General features: G+C 46.5%; 1 protein-coding gene across 3 annotated transcripts in view; it reads left to right on the plus strand.

Moving 5' to 3' along the window:
• si:ch211-127i16.2 (probable flavin-containing monoamine oxidase A) overlaps nt 1-18,316 on the plus strand; it is a 123,669-nt gene that overhangs the window by 8,635 nt on the left and 96,718 nt on the right. The window lies entirely within an intron of this gene.

Below are 18,316 nucleotides of genomic sequence, written 5' to 3' on the forward strand. Positions count from 1 at the left end.
GATCACTTCCAGCTTCCCCATAACCCTGCTATGGATAAGCAGGTTTGGAAGATGGGTGAATGAATTTTCTTTTACAAAAGAGTATGATAATGTTTATCTTATCACAAAGCATGATTACAATTAACTTTAAGCACATGGTATATAGCAAGTTTTTAAGATATGAAATCTTAGTAATGTAGATCCTTGGGCCTCATTTACACATGTGCATTTGCAGAGACACTTTTTAATGCAAGTGCACTTCCATGTGCATTTTTCTGCATTTACAATATGAATTTTCATGAGCTTCTTGCTTATGCATCTGCCTGTCATTTTGTTTTTAAATAAAGTTCTCTAGTGAAAAACAGTACACTACTAGAATATTTTCCTTTTAATTGCAAAGAGCCTGTACATTAAAACTGAAAACACATGCCAAACATACATTTCTTTTGCATTGAATATTTATGCCAAAATCATAAATACCTTTTGATGGTTCAATGGGTGAGAACTTTCTGTAGATAGCACTTTGTTTTTCTCCATGGTGACAGGAGTGTGCAATTGGTCAGCCCCAACTGTACAAAACTGGAACAGTTTATTTACATCCCCTTCAACCTTTCTGGGCTGAGCGGGTCACTTGGCATATATTTGGCTATGCTTAAGGGGTATGTCTTGAGTGACACAACCCTAATCAGTTCCTGGAAAGAAACCAGGACAGGCTCTAAGGCATCCAGTATTTCCAGTCGCCCTTTTGGTCGCTTTCCTTGTGCTTGAAGCACATGTGTGTACAGTCATATGGAGTATTCCTGTGTGCCATCTGTGCCCAAAGAAAATCGTAAAAACAGGTTTGTTAAACAAAATAAACCCATGTCAGGAATAAACAGTGAGATTACACAAAGCAACAACATATTAATAGAAAAGAAACTTCCTTAAGCTTCCTTAAGTCCTTTGGATATACTCTTCCAGGTTGGGTGGCTTATCTACTAGTCCACTACCTAAATACCCAAGAAGTCTCTCTCTGAATTAATCTCAGAAATATTATATTAAAATTTTCTCTCTGAAGCCCTGGCTGTGACATTGCCTTGTTAGGCTAGGCATTTGCTAACCTCAACTCCTGGCTATAAGCTCAAAGTCACTCTAGCCAAGACATACCTTTTCAACTACTCTACAGTATAGACAAACTTTTATGACAATACTTAAAAGTGCTTTGAGGGTCATAAAACTCACCCAGAACCTCCTGTGGCATTACTGTGTCTACATGTCAAACAACTGCAGCTAGAACCTTGTCCTTGGTTTTAAGCAAAAGCTTATGACATAATATACGCTGACAAAGGAAAAAATTAGGGTTGTGGCAACCTTCACAAAGTTATATGGGTTTGAATATTGCTTATTTCAAACTGCTGAGAGTTAAGTATGGCATACAGAATGCACGTGCGACAAAGAAATGGCCATTTCTCACAGAGGACGTACTCCACGATACAGAATGTAAAACCGACAATGACAGAGAAATGTATACTGACAAACAAGGTGCTCTTTAAATACTCACAATTTCCACCCATATTCAAATATTGCCTTTACATCCTTACATTAATGCTTGGTTAAAGAGCTACTATGTACCAAGATTAAATTGAGAGTATGCTCAGTGTGGAGTGAGATTTTTTCATACTGAAAGAAAAACTATGTGTGGCCAAAATGGAAATGTTCATTTTGCTCTATTTGAACCACCTTTATTTGAGGTCTGGAGTATATATATATATATATATATATATATATATATATATATATATATATATATATATATATATATATATATATATATATATATATATATATATATATAGTAATCCCTCGCTATATCGCACTTCGACCTTCGCTGCTTCACTCTATCGCGGATTTTATTTTTAAGCATATCTAAATATATAACGCAGATTTTTCGATGCTTCGCGGGTTCTGAGGACAGTGGGTCTTTTTACTTCCTGTACATGCTTCCTCAGTTGGTTTGCCCAGTTGATTTCATACAAGGGACGCTATTGGCGGATGGCTGAGAAGCTAACCAATCAGAGCACGCAGTTAAGTTCCTGTGTGCTGAATGGCTCAGCGACGCAGCGCTGAATTCGATTCCATGGCGTTAACCAGGAAGTCTCGTCTCGCTCATTCAGCATCAACGTGTTTCGCTGTGCAAAGAGTTTACTTTTGTGCTCTTTTGTGTTTATCTTTGTGCATAGTCAAGCCCTTCATTATGACTCCAAAACAATCTGCTCCTGCTACTGCTTCAGGGGCCATGCCCAAGCGCCAACGGAAGATGTTAATGATTGCGAAAAGGTAAACATTTTGAATATGTTGAAGGAAGGGATAAGCTACACCGCTGTAGGACGCCATTACGGCATCAATGACGCTACGATTCTTTTTATTTAAAAAGAAGGAAAGGAATATAAGATCTACGGCAGCAGTGTCCTTTTAACCAGGGTGCAAAATGAGTTGTAAGTGGAAGTAATAAGGCAGTAGTCTGGCTGGAATTTAGGGATTTGGATTGAAGACTGCTGGAAGAAGAACAATGGCGGTGCTACACAGTCGCCTGAAGAGGCTCCTTTAGGAGAACTGTAACGCTCTCCTTTGTTGTGAAGTAAAACTAAACTCATCGTTATCGGACAAGTCATCGTGTCATTGTTGGTGAGTAACCATAATTAATTTTCTACTTAGAGTACTTAGTACATGTACGTATGTTTAGTGTCACTGTACAAACATTTACTGTATAAAATTTTTCTTGCATTGTACGTATTTATTGCTGGTGGCCTGTCTATCGTAATGGCTGTAACATATGTGACATCGGAGACACTCGATATCTTTAAAATAATATTTAGGTTTTACTGCATATAAACAGTGTGTTTACATGCATAATTTCAATGAATCTTACCTAATATCTAATAGAATACAAAGGGTTTATGCTGTATAACTGTGCAATAAATGTTTATAAGAGTGTGGGAGAGTTTATAAGGGCCTAAAATATATAAAATAAAACCATACAAACATATAGTTTTTACTTCGTGGATTTTCACCTATCGCAGAGGGGTCTGAAAAGCAACCCACGCGATCAAGGAGGGATTACTAATATACTAATAAAAGGCAAAGCCCTCACTCACTCTCTCACTCTCTCACTGACTCACTCATCACTTATTCTCCAACTTTCCATGTAGGTAGACGGCTGAAATTCGGCAGGCTCATTCCTTACAGCTTACTTACAAAAGTTGGGTATGTTTAATTTCGAAATTCCACGCGTAATGGTCAAAATTGGAACGTATTTTCGTCCATATACACTGTAATAGTAATGCAGCTCGATAGCCGTGGGAAGCGGATTTTCGTATTAAAATATATAACCAATCACATTTCAGCCATCATTTGTTGCCAGGCAGAGAGGCTTTCACAATCTGTTGTGGAGGCACTCTAACTCAGAATAAATATCGATTAACCTGTTGCTTCAACCAATCAGATTTTGAGTTGGTGTCAGTAGGGCCATTTAGCAGGCGTACGGCAACGTCACCATATTCAGACACATTGATTGAATAGAAGCCGATATGAGGAACTCTACGACGGCATTGAACGCACCACAACCGCTCCGAGCGAAAGATCATCGCATGCACTACGGCCAACTCCATGGCAGGATTCTGGACAATAGTATTTGCCAGACACAGACTACATTTCAAGACTATGAAAACCTGATGTTTGTCACGCTCCTCGAGCCCCAAAAGTTTTGGGAATACAAGAAAAATTTTATGCATGCAGCTTTCTCCACTGTAACACAAGAGCCACGGAGCGTTTTTGATCTGTCTCGGCTAATAACTCACCTTTATATGTATTACAAATTTAATGCGTGTCCCCTTCAATATACTCCCCATTTGCACTAATACATTGCTGCAGTCTTTTTTTCCACTGGTCAAAGGCATGGAGCAAATCAATTTATGTCAGCTGTTTTAACACTTCCGCTGTTTTCTTCTTTACAGCATCAACTGACTCAAAACGTGTCCCTTTAAGCACTGATTTAACTTTTTGTAAAAGATTAAAGTCACCACATTGCCCTGGTGAAAAATGAAACCATTTTCCCACAGTTGTGGCTATTGTTTTCTGACTTTTTTTCTCAGCTTTATCAAAACTTCCTTATAATAATACTGGTTAACTGTTGTACCTTCTGGAGCCCATTCTTCCAAAATTACACTCTTGATATCGAAAAACACAATGAGCATGGCTTTGAATTTTGACTTGCTTTGACAAGCCTTTTTTATTCTTGGTCCAGGGCGTTCATCATCTTTGACATTCTCACGTCCTTCGCTGAATCATTTGTGACACTCAAACACACGCACATGAGATATATACATACATATATATATATATATATATATATACTAGCAAAATACCCGTGCTTCGCAGAGGAGAAGTATTGTGTTAAAGAAGTAATGAAAAAGAAAAGGAAACATTTAAATAATAACGTAACATGATTGACAATGTAATTGTCATGAGTGTTGCTGGCATATATATATATATTGTGAACGGCACCCGGGCACAGACAGGCAGACATGTTGTTTCTCAAACCACCACACGTTTATTTACAATATTTACAATTAATTATGGTCACAAAGACCCAGTCCAATGGTCACACAGACCCTAATCACGTGCACAAACCCCAAATCCAAAGTCCTGGCCACAATGCCTTTCTTCGGGCCGCCTCCACAGCTCCTCTTGCCTCGTCCTGCTTCCACCCGACTCCAGCCTCGAATGAAGGGAGACGGCCCCTTTTATAGAGGACCCGGATGAGCCCCAGGTGTTCCCGGCAATCCTCTTCTGGCCACGCCCAAGTGTGGCGGAAGTGCCGGCTGTCCTCCCGGCTGCTCTCCGGGCGCCGTCATAAATCTTTCCCCCAGCACTTCCTGGTGTGGCAGGAGTGCTGGGGAAACAAGTCCCAAGGCATTGGGCGCTCCTGGCGGTGACCACGGGCCCCTACAGGGAAGGGCTTCCATGCCCTTGACCCGTGGCCCCAAAGCAACCCGAAGGCGAACCCCACGTGATCAGGCAGGGCTCTGACCCTTTTCCGTCCCTCCTGGCGTCCCGGCCGGGTCATGGCCCCTGGCATCCCTGACAGTGCCCCACAGCCAGCGAAGACCTCTCGTGGGTAAGAGCGACCCGTCCCGAGGGCAGCAGAGCCCAAACGGGTCCCACTCGAGGATAGCCGGGTCCGGCCCGCACTCCTAGCAGGGACAGGGGCGGAGACACAATCTGAGCACCAACCCATGGTGCATCCCTGTGCCTCGCACAGGTTGTGCTCCCCCCTTTTACCGGCACCCCGGGGCCTCCTCGATCGGGACCCCCTCCGAGACCTCCACGCCCCTTTGTTCCGAGCCACTCGTTCCCCCGTAGGCTCCTCCAGCTGTGAGCGCACCTGCGCACCAGCAGAGAGATCATTCCGCAGACGGCCCGACATCAGAGGGCTGTTCCACCACAAGAAGGTGCCTTCAGCTCGCCGGGGTCCGTCCCTACAAAGAGAATACAGGGGCAGAACCGCTGCCAAAGCACCCAGCTCGTGCCATGCACGGGCAGCGTTCTCCCTCCAAACACCCGGCACTTGCCTGATCGGCATCCTCTCCGCGGCCTCCATGTCTCTCGATGATGGAGCCGCCGGCACCGCCTCTCTCTCCGCCCGGCCTCAGGGATTCCCTCTGCCGCTCCAGAGGGTGGCCAGCCGTACGCGTGCACCCAGCAACGCGTCTCACCGTGTTGGAGGCGGCACCCAGCCGCTTAATCCTCCCTTTACTCTTGGGCGCCTTGGACGGTGTGCGACCCCGTATTAACCAACGCGAGCCCCTGTCCCGTCTCGTCCCTTCATATCGGAGGAATCGGCACCCAGCCCTTTATTCCTCCGTTCACTCTGGGACGCCATGACGGTTTGAGACTCCTTATGGAATAAAAGGCGCCTCTGTCCCGTCTGCGTCCCTATAGTGCGGCGCAAGACCGCAGCCACTCGGGCGGGGCTAGGACCCGGGCACTTAGCAGCCCGTGTCCATTCAGCGTCCTCTCGGACTCCCCTCGCCAGCGCATACAGCCAGCGGCGCCTCCTCCTGTCGGAGGGCTGCTTACTCGAACTGATCGTTAACATCACAGCCTTTTCAACAGACCCTCCTGCATGCTGTACGGAGTCGGCTGTACTCACCGTCTCCGCTGTACCTCTCCGGCTGGAGATTCCAGCGTCAGCGCCCGTCCGTTGTTGATTGAACGTTCTCAGCGCCCGCGGCGCTTTCCTCTCCAGTTCCAGCACCTCAGCCCGGAGGGCACATAGCATCTGTAACACACGCTGCTCGGTGGGCCGAAGAGACACCCCCAGCTCCGCCAGAGCAGCCGGCAAAGACAGGAAGTTAACCGGCGCGAGCCTACCTGTCTGTCAGCCTCCGGCGCCGGCCACTTCCTGTGGGCCTTTTCCTCCGGCCCAATCGGGTCTCCCTCCTGCCCGTGATGGACATTCCTTGGTCCCGCCTCTCTGCAGTCATCGGCGGGCACACAAGACACACCGTCCAATCGCGTGCCTGTCAGGGGGAGGGACTTCTGGTCCGCGGCCATCTTGGCTCTCCTTCTGCGGCGGCGACGTGCTTGCCGGCAGCCTTGTTGTTGCCGGCACCTTTTGAGCTGCAGCGTCTCCTCCTCCGCAGCCCTCGCGGCTGCCGCTGTGCTGCCGGAGCCCGCAGACCAGCATCGCCTGCCACTGGCGTGGATCCGGAAGTCCCTGTCTGCAATAAAGAAAACACGCCCGGCCCCCATGGGCCGGCTGCCGCTAGGCAGGGAACTCACCTCCCCGGACTCGTCAAACCGAGGACACCTCCTCGGCGTGGCCTTTCTTGACGCCATGCCGTCCCAGGCGCCTCCAGCAACGGCGCGCTCGTTGGAGACCGCTGCACTCGTCCCGTGCACGCCGCCTGCCCGCATCAGGGAATAACGGCCTTCCTGCGGACCCCTGGCGGTCCGTGGGGTTCCTTTACCCCGCGGGGCTGTGTGCACGCAGCACCCGCGGCACGTGGGTGGGGTCTCCTGCTGCGCCGGGTCGTCCACAACAAATTTTTTTATTACAGGTCTCCGCCTTGAAACAGGCGGAGCATCCTGCCGGCTACGCCAGATGTGAACGGCACCCGGGCACAGACAGGCGGACATGTTGTTTCTCAAACCACCACACGTTTATTTACAATATTTACAATTAATTATGGTCACAAAGACCCAGTCCAATGGTCACACAGACCCTAATCACGTGCACAAACCCCAAATCCAAAGTCCTGGCCACAATGCCTTTCTTCGGGCCGCCTCCACAGCTCCTCTTGCCTCGTCCTGCTTCCACCCGACTCCAGCCTCGAATGAAGGGAGACGGCCCCTTTTATAGAGGACCCGGATGAGCCCCAGGTGTTCCCGGCAATCCTCTTCTGGCCACGCCCAAGTGTGGCGGAAGTGCCGGCTGTCCTCCCGGCTGCTCTCCGGGCGCCGTCATAAATCTTCCCCCCAGCACTTCCTGGTGTGGCAGGAGTGCTGGGGAAACAAGTCCCAAGGCATTGGGCCTCCTGGCGGTGACCACGGGCCCCTACAGGGAAGGGCTTCCATGCCCTTGACCCGTGTCCCCCAAAGCAACCCGGAAGGCGAACCCCACGTGATCCAGGCAGGGCTCTGACCCTTTTCCGGTCCCTCCTGGCGTCCCGGCCGGGTCATGGCCCCTGGCATCCCTGACAATATATATATATACAGTGGTGTGAAAAACTATTTGTCCCCTTCCTGATTTCTTATTCTTTTGCATGTTTGTCACACAAAATGTTTCTGATCATCAAACACATTTAACCATTAGTCAAATATAACACAAGTAAACAGAAAATGCAGTTTTTAAATGATGGTTTTTATTATTTAGGGAGAAAAAAAATCCAAACCTACATGGCCCTGTGTGAAAAAGTAATTGCCCCCTGAACCTAATAACTGGTTGGGCCACCCTTAGCAGCAATAACTGCAATCAAGCGTTTGCGATAACTTGCAATGAGTCTTTTACAGCAATCTGGAGGAATTTTGGCCCACACATCTTTGCAGAATTGTTGTAATTCAGCTTTATTTGAAGGTTATCTAGCATGAACCGCCTTTTTAATGTCTTGCCATAGCATCTCAATTGGATTCAGGTCAGAACTTTGACTAGGCCACTCCAAAGTCTTCATTTTGTTTTTCTTCAGCCATTCAGAGGTGGATTTGCTGGTGTGTTTTGGGTCATTGTCCTGTTGCAGCACCCAAGATCGCTTCAGCTTGAGTTGACGAATAGATGGCCGGACATTCTTCTTCAGGATTTTTTGGTAGACAGTAGAATTCATGGTTCCATCTATCACAGCAAGCCTTCCAGGTCCTGAAGCAGCAAAACAACCCCAGACCATCACACTACCACCACCACCATATTTTACTGTTGGTATGATGTTCTTTTTCTGAAATGCTGTGTTCCTTTTACGCTAGATGTAACGGGACATTTGCCTTCCAAAAAATTCAACTTTTGTCTCATCAGTCCACAAGGTATTTTCCAAAAAGTCTTGGCAATCATTGAGATGTTTCTTAGCAAAATTGAGACGAGCCCTAATGTTCTTTTTGCTTAACAGTGGTTTGCGTCTTGGAAATCTGCCATGCAGGCCGTTTTTGCCCAGTCTGTTTCTTATGGTGGAGTCGTGAACACTGACCTTAATTCAGGCAAGTGAGGCCTGCAGTTCTTTAGACGTCCTGGGGTCTTTTGTGCCCTCTCGGATGAGTCGTCTCTGCGCTTTTGGGGTAATTTTGGTCGGCCGGCCACTCCTGGGAAGGTTCACCACTGTTCCATGTTTTTGCCATTTGTGGATAATGGCTCTCACTGTGGTTCGCTGGAGTCCCAAAGCTTTAGAAATGGCTTTATAACCTTTACCAGACTGATAGATCTCAATTACTTCTGTTCTCATTTGTTCCTGAATTTCTTTGGATCTTGGCATGATGTCTAGCTTTTGAGGTGCTTTTGGTCTACTTCTCTGTGTCAGGCAGCTCCTATTTAAGTGATTTCTTGTTTGAAACAGGTGTGGCAGTAATCAGGCCTGGGGGTGGCTACGGAAATTGAACTCAGGTGTGATACCCACAGTTAGGTTATTTTTAACAAGGGGCAATTACTTTTTCACACAGGGCCATGTAGGTTTGGATTTTTTCCTCCCTAAATAATAAAACCATCATTTAAAACTGCATTTTGTGTTTACTTGTGTTATATTTGACTAATGGTTAAATGTGTTTGATGATCAGAAACATTTTGTGTGACAAACATGCAAAAGAATAAGTAATCAGGAAGGGACAAATAGTTTTTCACACCACTGTGTATATATATATATATATATATATATATATATATATATACACACATATAAACATATACTGTATATAGATACATATATACACACATATATATATATATATATATATATATATATATATATATATATATATATATATATATATATATGCTCCAGCCCCGGCCGGGACGCCCAGGAGGACCAGAGGAGGGCTTCTGCCTCCTCCAGACCGCGAGGGGGTGTCCGTCCTGGTTGTGTTGGGGGCCTCGGGTACAGGGCTTAGAAGCCCAACCCTGTAGGGACCGAGGTCACCGCCAGGCGGCGCCCCGATGCCGGTTTATCCCGTGTGGTTCCGGGCGGGGATGGAGCCCGCCGGGCGCCAGGAAGACCAGAGGAGGGCTTGTGCCTCCTCCAGATCGCAAGGGCGACGCCCTGGTTGTATAGGGGCCACGGGTAGAGGGCTTGGAAGCCCAATCCTGTAGGGGCCCGTGGCCACCGCCAGGCGCCGCCCTGGAGCCTGAGGAACCCTGGAGCCCAGCACTTCCGCCACACCAGGAAGTGCTGGGGGGAAGACTTATTGTGGCGCCCGGAGAGTTGCCGGGAGGACAGCCGGCACTTCCGCCACTCAGGGGCGGGGCCAAGGAAGGAATGCCGGAAACACCTGGTGCTCATCCGGGAGCAGGATATAAGGGGCCGCCTCCCTTCAGTCGAGAGCGGAAGTCAGGTGGAAGAGGACGGAGCTAGCGGGAGGACTGGAGGTGGCCAGAAAAGAGAGAGAGAGGCATTGTAAGGCCTGAAGAGAGGTGGAGGCATTGTAAGGCCTGGAGTTGGAGAATCGGTGCAAGAGGCACTGGGGAGTTGAGCGCGGGACCTGTAAATATTGTAAAATAAACGAGTGTGTGGTGAAGCCAACGATGTCTGTCTGCCTGTGTCCGGGTTCAAGTTTACAATATATATATATCTATACTAATAAAAGGCAAAGCCCTCACTCACTCACTCACTCACTGACTGACTGACTGACTGACTCACTCACTCACTGACTCATCACTAATTCTCCAACTTCCCGTGTAGGTAGAAGGCTGAAATTTGGCAGGCTTATTCCTTACAGCTTACTTACAAAAGTTGGGCAGGTTTCATTTCGAAATTCTATGCATAAGGGTCATAACTGGAAGCTATTTTTCCCCATATAATGTAATGGAGTCTTGAGTTGGAGATGGCCGTGGGGGAGTTTCGTGTGACATCATCACGCCTCCTACGTAAGTACGTAGAGAACAAGGAAGAACTCCAAACAGCGATGAGCACAAAACGCCATTTCACAATTGAGAAGGCAGAAAAACATTATGAAGCAAATGATGCATACAAGCATATTCATAAGTACAGCTACTGCGGAAACAAAGCATGGCGTGAACCGTAAGTTTATATTAAATTAAGTTCATAGACAGGCTGCCACTAGCGTTTGTAATTTAGTGCCTGCCCATATAAGGCCGTCCATCAGCGGCAATCCAATACAAACACTGCCGGTAAATGTTCACGGGTGAAGGACTGTGCTTATGCAGAGGAAGATGAGATGGTCAGGGTGGTGTTTGGCACAAACTCATTGAAACTGCGAGAGAAACTTTTAAGTGCCGGGTCTTAGCTGACATTACGAGATGGCACCAGTACAGCTGGGAACCTTCGATGCAAGAACACCAAGCGGCTCCGTGAACTGGCGCAATGCGCAGACAAAAGCAACAGTTCCAAAGAGTGCTGAACAAAACCGAATTACACAATTGAGAAGGCAGCAAAAAATATGAAGCGTCTTATACATACAATCATATTCATAAGTGCAGCTACTGCGAAACAAAGCACACGGTGGAAAAAGTGAATGTCCTGCTAAAGGAAGACAGTGTAAAAAAAACCCTGCATGCAGTTTGTCACATCACAGATAAAAAGGAAGGCGAGCTGTTTATTGATGCAGTAAGGAACTAATCGATGAATGAAACCTCTTATCTTTACAGCGATTGACAAACACGGAATGTAACTTGAACACATCCTACAAATACGAGCCTGATTGAAAGAAATAATGATAATCAAATCCTTGATGACAGCAACATTCAATAACACTCACAAAACAATTACTGTATATTGACAATCATGTTACGTTATTTTTAAAATGTTCCCTTTTCTTTTCATAACTTCTACTTCTCCACTGCGTACACGGGTATATATATAAATGTATATATATACCCGATCTACAATACATACTTTAGCATAGACAAGCCACACGCTGTGGCTAATTGTAGAGTCTTAAGCCTCTAACGCCAACATTGAGGTTGATTCCCGAGAGGGTGTACTGACTATGTCGCTACCGATTCATTTTACCTTAGCATCTCCTTGGTTTGGGGCGTATGAAAAATATTAGGTTAGCAGAATCATGTTACGTTATTTTTAAAATTTTCCCTTTCTTAGCACAAGCACAGCTGAGAAGCTTCGATGCATGTACTCCATAACGTTAAAAATAGCGCATTTAATCACACTTTCAATTCCAAGCAAGCGGGAACTTTTGTCAATGCATGATTTCCTGGTACATCCATTACACTGATGCACACATCACAGCTACAAAAATGTTAGAGTCGGAATAAAGCGCGTTCCTACGACTGATCATTTCGACTACCCGCGAAGCCTTGATAAAAGCATGGTTTTGTGCACACTGAAAAGCAAGCAAAATTAGATGCATTACAGAAAGCGGACTTTGTGGCTCTTACTGGGGATCATTGGACTTCCGTGACCGTTAGTAATTCTAAATACATCTAATTACAAAATGTTCAATGATCACACTGTTTTAGCCTAATGTACAAAATAATTTTGGCTAATGTTACTCAGAGTTTAAAGAGTAAGCTGGTCAAATTACCTTTTATGTTTCTGACTTATTTTTTAAGAAGAAAAACTGCACTTTATGTTGAAATTTTGGTTATTATTATTTAAAGACAATACTATTCTGAAAATGTACTTAAAGTACTTAAACTACCACTTTATTTTTAAGTCTGCCCAATTTTAACCAGGGATGATATTTTTGTTTCTGTTTTGAATTCAAATGCAGTTTAAAAGCTTTTTTTCAGAAATTAAAACAGCTTCAGTTTACAATATTCATGTCCATGTCTATTATTTGATTCTGTAAGCCCACTAAAACCGTTTTAAATTAAAAAAAAACATTTGCGATTTGGGGCAAATTTACGTGTCGATTACATACGATTAATCAAGATTAATTCTTACACAGCCTCTAATTAATTGGATTAATTTTTTAATCGAGTCCCACCTAATATATATATATGTAGATATATATATGTAGATTTGTATATATATGTGTATATATAGTATATATGTAGATATGTATATGTTGTATATACAGTATGTATATATGTGTGTGTATATATACAGTATATATATATATGCATATATATGTTTATATGTATATATATGTTTATATATGTGTCTGTGTGTGTATATATATATATATGCCAGCAACACTCATGACAATGACAAAACAATTACATTGTCAATCATGTTACGTTATTATTAAAATGTTTCCTTTTCTTTTTACTTCTCGCTGCCAATCTTGGGTATTTTGCTATATATATATATATATATATATATATATATATATATATATATATATATATATATATATATATATAAATAGATAGATATGACAACAACACTCATATCAATGACAAAACAATTACATTAACAATCATCTTACGTTATTTTTAAAATGTTTGCTTTTCTTTTTCATAACTTCTTTAACACACTACTTCTCCGCTGCAAAGCGCAGGTATTCTGCTAGTATATATATATATATATGAGGGGTGGGACTCGATTAAAAAAATTAATCTAATTAATTAGAGGCTGTGTAATAAATTAATCTTCATTAATGGAATGTAAGCACACATGAAAATTTGCCCCAAATTGCGAATGTTGCTTTTTAATTTAAAAGGGTTTTAGTGGGCGACAGAATCAAATAATAGACATGGACAGCAATATTGTAAACTCAAGCTGTTTTAATTTCTGAAAAAAAAATGCATTTAAACTGCATTTCATTTCAAAACAGAAACAAAAATATGATCTCTGGCTAAAATTGGGCAGACTTAAAAAAAGGGGTATTTTAAGTACTTTAAAGTACATTTTCAGAATGGTATTGTCTTTAAATAATAATAACAAAAATTTCAACATTAAAGTGCAGTTTTTCTTCTTAAAAAAATAAGGCAGAAACATAAAAGGTAATTTGACCAGCCTCACCTTTAAACTGTGAGTAACCTTAGCCAAAATTATTTTGTACATTAGGCTAAAACAGTGTGATCATTGAACATTTTATAATTAGATGTAATTAGAATTACTAACGGTCACGTAAGTCCAATGATCCCCAGTAAGAGCCACAGTCCACTTTCTGTAATGCATCTAATTTTGCTTGCTTTTCAATGTCATAAAGCTGTTGAATTTTACTTGAAATACGCTAACTGTAGCACATTTTCTAACCCCTTATCTTCCACCATTGTTAGTGGTCTATAGTCCAAAGCAATGTATTTTGCAAGAGAATTTGTAAGTTTGACCTATGTTGACTTACTAATTTTGGTCCTGAAGCCAGTTATTTCATGAGGTTTGGGCTGCTGACACCTTTTGTTGGTACTCGAACCCGTACTGTTAGTGCTAACAGCATACACAGATTCTGTGCTCGCTGTAACATGTTTTGCATTTAGATGGAACCATAAGGTTGAAGTGCCTCGGTGGTATGCAAACTCATTTTTGCACAGTTTGCACCAAACCACGTTTTTATCAAGGCTTTCGTCGGGTAGTCTTTTGAAATGAAATTTGCCTCTGATCGGTGCTAGCAACGCGCTTTCTTCCGACTCTTACATTGTTGTAGCTCTGATGTGTGCATTAATGTAATTGATGTACTAGGAAATCATGCATTGACCAAAGTTACCCTTTGCTTGGAATTCAAAGTGTGATTAAATGCGTTTTTTTTTTTAACACATTATGAAGTACATGCATCGAAACCTCTCAGCTGTGCTTGTGCTAAGAAAAGGAAACATTTTAAAAATAACATAACATGATTATCAATGTAATAGTCTTGTGACCGTTATGAGTGTTGCTGTCATCAAGGATTTGATTGTGTTCAAGTTTATTCCGTGTTTGTCAACCGTTGTAATGATAACAGGTTTCATTCATCGAAGTGTTCACCACCCAAATCGGAACTCGTGAATGTAAGATGTTCAGCAGGTATTTAGCGGTAGCGTGTGTATGAACTTAATTTAATCTTTTCCAGTCCTGCAAAGTCAGTTGACGCGAGCCGCTTAGAGTACATGCATCGAAGCTTCTCAGCTGTGCTCATGCGATCTCGTGATGTCCACGACTTTATTTAATGTTAGCTAAGACCCGGCTGTAGTTTCTTGCTACAGCAATTTTACCTCCGCAACAAAGTGATTCAAAGTCTCGTTTATACTGCGTGTCTTCTCATTAAACCTGTATCTCGCGAATACCATACTCATCGTAGGCATGACAAATGGCAGCGGGAGTGTGTCTATAAACTTAATTTAAACTTACGGTTCACACTGTGCTTTGTTTCCGCAGTTGTGTAATTCCGTTTTTGTTCAGCACTCTTTGGAACTGTTGCTTTTTGTCTGTGCACTGTGTCAGTTCACGTGAGCCGCTCGGTGTACATGCATCGAAGGTTCCCAGCTGTGCTAGTGCCATCTCGTCACGATGTCCACGGCTGTATTTAATGTTAGCTAAGACCCGGCACTTAAAAGTTTCTCTCGCAGTTTCACTGAGTTTGTGCCAAACACCACCCTGACCATCTCATCTTCATCTACATAAGCACAGTCCTTCACCCCTGAATATTTAGCGGCAGTGTTTCTATTGGATTGCCACTGATGGACGGCCTTATATGGGCAGGCACTAAATTACATGGGAGGCGTAACTCCGCCTCCCACGGCCATCGAGCAGACATCTATTATAATATATGGATGAAAAAATAGGTTCCAGTTATGACCATTACGCATAGAATTTCGAAATGAAACCTGCCCAACTTTTGTAAGTAAGCTGTAAGGAATGAGCCTGCCAAATTTCAGCCTTCTATCTACACGGGAGGTTGGAGAATTAGTGATGAGTGAGTGAGTGAGTCAGTGAGTATGGCGGAAGTGCTGGGCTCCAGGGATATTCAGGCACCGGGGCGCCGCCTGGCGGTGGCCATGGGTCCCTACAGGGCTGGGCCTCCAAGCCCTTTACCTGTGGCCACCAACATAACCAGGGCGGACGCCCCCTCGCAGTCTGGAGGAGGTACAAGTCCTCCTCTGGTCCTCCTGGGCATCCCGATTCCACAATATATATATATATTGTCACCAGAACGAGACATGGACAGATAAAGAGTTGGGGCAGCCACCCGTATAATATAGTATCCTGGCTGCAAAAGGTCGTTTTCTCAAAATAATCAGCACTGAAGTGCAGCGAAGCGAAGACATGTTGGTCCGAGCGGCACTTCCCGAAACGGCAGCACGTCCCCGGAGAGGGTCCTACTATGTCCCCAGGGTCCAACACGGCACCCTGGGACATCTTATTTCGGCACCCCCTCCGACGCCAATGTGCCCCTCTGGTCTGCGCCGCTCTCGCCTCCACCTTCCCCACCAGCTGGGGCACCATCGGCTTCCCGGCGGGGAGTCCTCCCGCGGAGCTGGCCGTTCCAGGAGGGCGGGTTCCAAACGGCGTCGGTCCCAGCTCGTCGGGCTTCGGTCCTGTGGACAGACAAAAGGGAGTTTCAGAAGCACTGCCGGGACACTCGCACTGAGCGTCCTACCGGTTTCTGTACCGGCAGCGCTCTCCCCCACTACCAACAGCCCGCGACTTGCCTCTTTGGCTCCTCCGCTGCAGGTTCCATGCCCGTCCTCTCGATGTTCGCGGAACCGATCTCGCAGGCGGCTCGTCCAGCCGTCCAGGGGTTTCCCTCTGCCTCCGTAGAGGACAGCCCTTCACCGGACGCGTGTACCCAGCGCCGCGTCCCCTTCTATCGGAGGAACTGGCATTCATCCCTCGGTTCCTCCCTTTTCTCTTGGACGCCCTGACGGTCTGGGTCTGAGCATGGTGACAGCTCAAATCCAGCCCCGTCTGCATCACTGCAGAGTGACGGGAGACTACCGCGGGCTTGGAGCGCAGGGCGCTAGGACCCAGGGCACTGAACAGCCCCTGTCCTGCCAGCCCCTGCGTACTCGTTCTCCTCGCTCCGCCGGCTGTCTGCACCGCCACGTCCGCTGTTGGGGAATCGCCTACTTGATGCTGGTCCTCCTTAGCAAAGTCACGGCCGTTTTCGTCGAATCCCCCCTCATGCTTTACGGGGACGGCAAGACCTACCTTCCCCGCGGTACTCTGACGGCCAAAGGCTCCAGCGTCGCGCTGATCCTCCGTGTCACACGGCGTCTTCCCTGACGCGACCGCCTTCCCCTTCAGCTGCTCCAGCTGGACGACGAGAGCACTCAGCATCTGTAACAGAGGCAACTCTGCGGATCGAAGGGACTCCTCTGACTCGCGCAGAGCCGCCGGCGAAAACAGGGAGACAGGCGTCGGTGGGCTTACCTGTCGATCAGCCACATCCGTCGTCTGCCTCCTGTGGGCCACTCCCTCTGGCATAATCGGGTCTCTTCTCGGCACGAGACTGGCATTCCTTGGTCCCGCCTCTGTACCGTCATTGGCGGGCACACAAGACACACCGGCCAATCCCGTGCCTGTCAGTGGGCGAGACATCCGGCCCGCGGCCATTTTCTCTCCCCCTCTCTGCATGCAGTGGCGTGCCTCCTGGCAGCCTCGCAGCTGCTGCGCAGTTTCGAGCTACAGCAGCTCAGATTTCGCAGCCTCCACTGCTGCCGCCGTCGCGCTGCCGACAGCCCGTGGACCGGCGTGCTCTTGCCACCGACGCGGATCCAGGTCGTCCCTCCCTGTAAAAAGCAAGGTATGTCTGCCCCCGAAGGGCCGATTACTGCAGGGCAGGGCACTCACCTCCCGGTTCCTGTCACTCCGAGGCCTCTGCCTCGGTGTGGCCTTCTTTGTCGCCACGCTGGCCTGCACTCGGGCAACGCCCGTTCTTCTTCCTCCGCACCCGGGGATGGCCATTCTGCGGTCCGGCGGCGGTCTTTGGGGTAAACCGCTCCCGTGGGGTTGTGCATGGGCTGCTCCCGTGGCGAGTGTGTGGGGTCCGCTGCTGCGCCGGGCCGTCCACAGAAATATTTGTTTTTGATGCAGGTCCCCACCTCGACCCAGGTGGAGCATCCTGCCGGCTACGCCACTGTGGACTCGGACCCGGACACACACAGACGGACATCGTCAGTTCCACCAACACACGTTTATTATACAATATTTACAGGTTACTGTCCGTGCACACAAACCCCAGTGCCTCTTGCACCGTTCCCCCAATGTCCAGGCCTCACAATCTTTGTGCCTCTCTCTTGGCCACCTCCCATCCTCTCTCTAGCTCCGTCCTCTTCCACCCGACTTCTGCTATCGACTGAAGGGAGGCGGCCCCTTAAATAGGAACCCGGATGGGCTCCAGCTGCTTCCCCGGTGTGGCCAAAGTGCCGGCTGCGCACCCGGAAGATGTCCGGGTGTCCCCTGTCGTCTTCCCCAGCACTTCCTGGTGTGGCGGAAGTGCTGGGCTCCAGGGATATTCAGACACCGGGGCACCGCCTGCTGTGGCCCCCAACATAACCAGGGCGTACGCCCCCTCGCTGTCTGGAGGAGGTACAAGCCCTCCTCTGGTCCTCCTGGGCGTCCCGATGCCACAATATATATATATATATTGTCACAAGAATGAGACATGGACAGATAAAGAGTTGGGGCAGCCACCCGTATAATATAGTATCCTGGCTGCAAAAGGTCGTTTTCTCAAAATAATCAGCACTGAAGTGCATTCAACCGAGTCCAGTACAAGACTGAGGAAACAAAGGAAAAGGGGCAGGTTTTAAAGGGGGAGACAG

The sequence above is a fragment of the Polypterus senegalus genome, chromosome 11 (genome assembly GCF_016835505.1).
Source record: "Polypterus senegalus isolate Bchr_013 chromosome 11, ASM1683550v1, whole genome shotgun sequence".
In the NCBI taxonomy this organism is placed as follows: domain Eukaryota; kingdom Metazoa; phylum Chordata; class Cladistia; order Polypteriformes; family Polypteridae; genus Polypterus; species Polypterus senegalus.